Source organism: Limulus polyphemus, unplaced genomic scaffold, assembly GCF_000517525.1.
Source record: "Limulus polyphemus unplaced genomic scaffold, Limulus_polyphemus-2.1.2 Scaffold1252, whole genome shotgun sequence".
Classification (NCBI taxonomy): Eukaryota; Metazoa; Arthropoda; class Merostomata; order Xiphosura; family Limulidae; genus Limulus; species Limulus polyphemus.
In genome coordinates this window covers 238,849-244,210 of record NW_013666862.1, presented here as the reverse complement: position 1 = coordinate 244,210, position 5,362 = coordinate 238,849, and the positions used below count along the sequence as shown (strand labels likewise).

At 33.3% G+C, this 5,362-nt stretch overlaps 1 protein-coding gene across 1 annotated transcript in view; it reads left to right on the top strand.

The window, feature by feature from the left end:
- LOC111086612 overlaps positions 1-5,362 on the top strand; it is an 88,680-nt gene that overhangs the window by 71,658 nt on the left and 11,660 nt on the right. The gene's annotated exons all lie outside the window — the stretch shown is intronic.

The window sequence follows — 5,362 nt, the reverse complement described above, 5'->3', positions numbered from 1 at the left end:
TTACTTAAGTAATCCAGACTACGCAGTATCATTAATGTAAGGTTGTGCTATCTATATATATATTAATGATATTTAAGCAGTATCATTAGTGTAAAGGTTTTGCTATTCTATATATATATTAAATGATAATTTAAGCAGTATCATTAGTGTAAAGGTTTTAGCTATTCTATATATATATTAAATGATAATTTAAGCAGTATCATTAGTGTAAAGGTTTTGCTATTCTATATATATATATTAAATGATAATTTAAGCAGTATCATTAGTGTAAAGGTTTTGCTATTCTATATATATATTAAATGATAATTTAAGCAGTATCATTAGTGTAAAGGTTTTGCTATTCTATATATATATATTAAATGATAATTTAAGCAATCTGTAACAATAATCCTTTTTAGAGTCATATTTATCATATTTTATAAGTACAGAAATGTTGCTGTTAATACGTGTTCACGTATATGATATACGGAACAATTCACCTCTAATTATTTTAAGGTTCAATTTAACGCCATGCGTAGCTATATTACCAACAAATGTTACTTGAGAGATACAAAAATAACAATATGACGCCCATGTTTAAATTATGCATTTTACGTCTAGTTTAATATGCTTATTAAATGGGAAAACAAACAAAACGATGAATTTAGACTATCAAATTTCATCCAATAAAACTTATTTTCAAAAACTATTGTTAAGCTCTGTTCTAATAAAGTTAAAACTGGGAATAAACGTTTTTACCTTTACATTATTTTAGTCCTACTTTAAGTGCATTATGAAAGATTGTGAAATGAAACTGTTAATTTAGTAAGTTCTAAATTTCATTTACCATAAAAAAGTGAATTCAAACAAAATACAATTAGAGTGTTGTACTAGTTACAGACTCTCTATATGTTTTATTTTTGTCCCCAATATCTCATGTAAGTATATTTGAATCTTCTTGGTTAACTTGATTCTGGACGAAACAAAATGTGTGCTTGGCATGACTGATGGTTAGGGCACTTAACTCGCAATCTGTGGGCCACGGGTTAAAATCTCCTCACCAATTATGTTCCCCCTTTCATTCGTTATAAGAAGCGTTATAATGTGACGGTCAATCCCACTTTTCGTTGGTAAAGAGGAGTCCAAGATTTGGCAGTGGGCCTCGCCCTTTCATTCGTAGGAGCGTTATAATGTGACGGTCAATCCCACTTTTCGTTGGTAAAGAGGAGTCCAAGAGTTGGCAGTGGGCCTCGCCCTTTCATTCGTAGGAGCGTTATAATTGACGGTCAATCATACTTTTCGTTGGTAAAAGAGTAGTCCAAGAGTTGGCAGTGGGCGTTGCTGACTAGCTACCTTCTTTCCACTCGATCATTTCTAAATTACGAACCTGCTAGTGAAGATAGCCTTCGTGTAGCTTTGCGCGAAATACAACAAACCAAATGTATTTGAAAAACTTCAAGGTCAACATTCTGCTTTGGAAGAGTTCGAAAGTAAACACAGACTGTTTTAAGATATACCTTTGAAAATGGAATCTTCAGTCTAATCTTTTATTGTTTACAATTGTGTATGACAGGAATCTTTCTTAGTAAATCTCATTCATAAGTTTTATTGGACATTGAGATGGTTTTGAAACATTTCCTCTTGATCAGCTACTTGATATCTGTTCATGTATTCAAGGAACCAAATATGTTTTTGTTCATCATTTCAATGGTAATCTTTGTGTTCAAGGAGCTGAATATGTGTTTTTTTTCGTAATTTCAATGATAATCTTTGTATTCAATGAGATAAATATGTTTTTTGTTCATCATTTCAATGGTAATCTTTACGTTCAAGGTGCTAAATACGTGTTTTGTTCGTAATTTCAATGATAATCCTTGTATTCAATGAGATAAATATGTTTTTGTTCATCATTTCAATGGTAATCTTTGTGTTCAAGGAGCTAAATGTGTTCCTTTTCTCATCATGTGGATGATAATCATTGCTTATACATCTTCACACTAATCAGGAGAAGTTTCTATTTCACCTGAGATAATTATTTTCACCCATCACCAGCTATTCGTGGTAAGTCCCACTATTTGTGGATAAAAAAAGTAACTCAAGAGTTGGCGGTGGGTGGTGTTTGCTTGCTGCCTTCCTTCTACTCTGTCACTGCCAACTTATATATATATATATAGTGGAGGAATCAGAGTGACATGAATTTCTAAAACTCGTAGAAAAAGTGTTTTTCAAGATACGCTAACGAACTGTCGTACAGTTGTTGTTATATTAGAACGTGGCCGAGTGCGGCAAAGTGGTTAGAGTCCCGGGCTGTGTGAATCTGAGGTGGTCCAATGTTTATCGTCCCGTTACCACCAAAAAAATAAAAATGAAAGAAATCACTTTCCGCCGTGAGTGGTTTATAAGAGTGAAAGTTAAATCGCACTATTCGGTCTGATAAGAGCAAGCCAAGAGCTAATGGGGGATGGTATTGACAAGTTGACCTCCCTGTAGTCTATCAATATTAAAAATTAGGGGAGGCTAGCCCAGATAGCTTTCTTTTAGCTTAAACAAACCAACCCTGAAACATAAGTGATATTCTAGTGACATTGACTCCTTCCATCTACGTTATTGTATATTGTAAATATATTTTCGACCTTGATAAATGCGTTCTCTACACGTGTGCACTTCATGTGACTGTATTGTCCCCCGCTGGGACAGTGGTAAGTCTACGGCTTTACAACGCTAAAATCAGAGGTTCGATTACCCTCCGTGGACAGAGCAGATAGCCCGGTGTGGCTTTGCTATAAGAAAATCACGTGACTGTATCTTTTTTTCTATTAAAAGTATTTATAATGCTCTTTCGGTTGATTTCTGTATTAATTTTATGTAATATCTGAATGGCTGAAAAACTGCATGTGTAAGATCAAGTGAAACCAACAAATAATTAAAACAAAACTATTGTCTTTGTATTTATGCAGATTAACTTTCTTAATAAAGGTTATTTTATCTTGTGTCAAAATAACGAGGACAAAAACATTTAAATAAGTTAAACCATAGCTTACAGAAGTGTTGTTATACAGATAATGTCTTTGCTAGAGATTAAAAACTGTCTAAATAAAACATAAAAGGACCTGTCTCTAGTCACGAGGATAAGAAAAGTTTTTCTTTGGTTTTAATCATACTTCCCAGAGTTTTATAATGACGTTGTGATAACATTAGTATCATCATATTTTACCCTTCTCTGACAACTGTATAACATATTTTTATTCAGGTATATTCAAGTAATCTTTCTTAAATTTCACGCAGTTCTTCTGCATGGAGGTGTAGCGTCTTCCTGGTAAACCAAGTTTATGAAGGTTATATAAATGCACTAATTATCTTGCTTCGGTGAAAGTTACATACTATAACAACTATTCCATAGAGGCTTGTACTAGATTGATCCCGTGTCTGTATCTACTTTCTGTGGTACGATAAGCCCATTTCAAGGGATGATACAGGTAACTGTAGAAGTTGAAAATGAGTATGGTTATGGGGTTCTTTCCCATGTATATATTATTTTGAATATTCTTTGATAGAGCTAATTAAGGTTTGTGGTGTAGTGCACTAAGACTCTCATCTAACTTGAAAGTGTGGTACTTCATTAATTCTTTTTTGATTCTGTCGCTGTCTTGTAGGGACGTTTTGTGATACTTCATTAATTCTTGATTCTGTCGTTGTCTTGTAAAGACATTTTGTGGTACTTCATTAATTCTTGATTCTGTCGTTGTTTTGTAAGGACGTTTTGTGGTACTTCATTAATTCTTGATTCGTCTTGTAAGAACGTTTTGTGGTACTTCATTAATTCTTGATTCTGTCGTTGTTTTGTAAGGACGTTTTGTGGTACTTCATTAATTCTTGATTCGTCTTGTAAGAACGTTTTGTGGTACTTCAATAATCCTTGATTCGTCTTGTAAAGACGTTTTGTGGTACTTCGTTAATTCTTGATTCTGTTGTTGTCTTGTAAATACGTTTTGTGATACTTCGTTAATTATTGATTCTGTCGTTGTTTTGTAAGGACGTTTTGTGGTACTTCGTTACTTCTTGATTCTGTCGTTGTCTTATAAAGACGTTTTGTGGTACTTCATTAATTCTTGATTCTGTCGTTGTCTTCTAAGGGCATTTTTTGGAAGTCTTTTTCTTCGCTCCAGCAGTACGTTACAGTTCTAAAGAACATAGAAGCTGGCCAGTGGATAAAGTTATTTGTGAATGGAGATTTATTTTGTTTGTTCATATTACTTGCTTTCATTTGTTGTCCGTGTTCGAAATGTTATTCTGCATAACATTTTGAAGATATTTGATGATCATTTTCCGAGAAATATCAGCGAAGCTCAGTACCACAAGATTTACTAGTTTTATAAGCCACTTAAAGTCTAGTTTTATAAACACCTTAAAGTCTAGTTTTATAAACCCCTTAAAGGCTAGTATTATAAGCCTCTTAAAGATTAGTTTTATAAGCCACTTAAAGACTAGTTTTATAAGTCCCATAAAAACTAGTTTTATAAGCCCCTTAAAGGCTAGTTTTATAAACCCCTTAAAGTCTAGTTTTATAAGCCTCTTAAAAACTAGTTTTATAAGCCACTTAAAGACTAGTTTTATAAGCCTCTTAAAGACTAGTTTATAAACACCTTAAAGTCTAGTTTTATAAGCCCCTTAAATACTAGTTTTATAAGCCTCTTAAAGACTAGTTTTATAAGCCACTTAAAGACTAGTTTTATAAGCCTCTTAAAGACTAGTTTTATAAGCCCCTTAAAGGCTAGTTTTATAAGCCCCATAAAGACTAGTTTTATAAACCTCCAAAGTCCAGTTTTATAAGCATCTTAAAGACTAGTTTTATAAGCCCCTTAAATACTAGTTTTATAAACCCCCAAAGTCCAGTTTTATAAGCATCTTAAAGACTAGTTTTATAAGCTACTTAAAGACTAGTTTTATAAGCATCTTAAAGACTAGTTTTATAAGCCCCTTAAAGACTAGTTTTAGAAACCCCTAAAAGATCTAACTGATCGCAATTTTTATTTACGAAACTTTTTTTCTAATTTGAAAACAAAAAAATGTTTAACTTGTTTTCTTTTTAAAGATCTTTACTTAGAAGAAGGAAAGAAAATGAGAGTAAGCGTGAATAATCTTGCTGATAGACGTGCTTGTTATGATTTTCTTGCAGGAAACTGAGAGAGCCGTTCTTCAGGGACTTGTTATTTAAACAAATATTTTATGAAACTTTTTAATCCCCATTTAAATAAGCCATGGGCCCGGCATGGCCAGGTGGTTAGGGCACTCGACTCGCAGTCTGTTGGTCGCGGTTTCAAATCCCCGTCACACCAAACATGCTCGCCCTTTCAGCCGTGGGGGTGTTATAATGTGACGATCA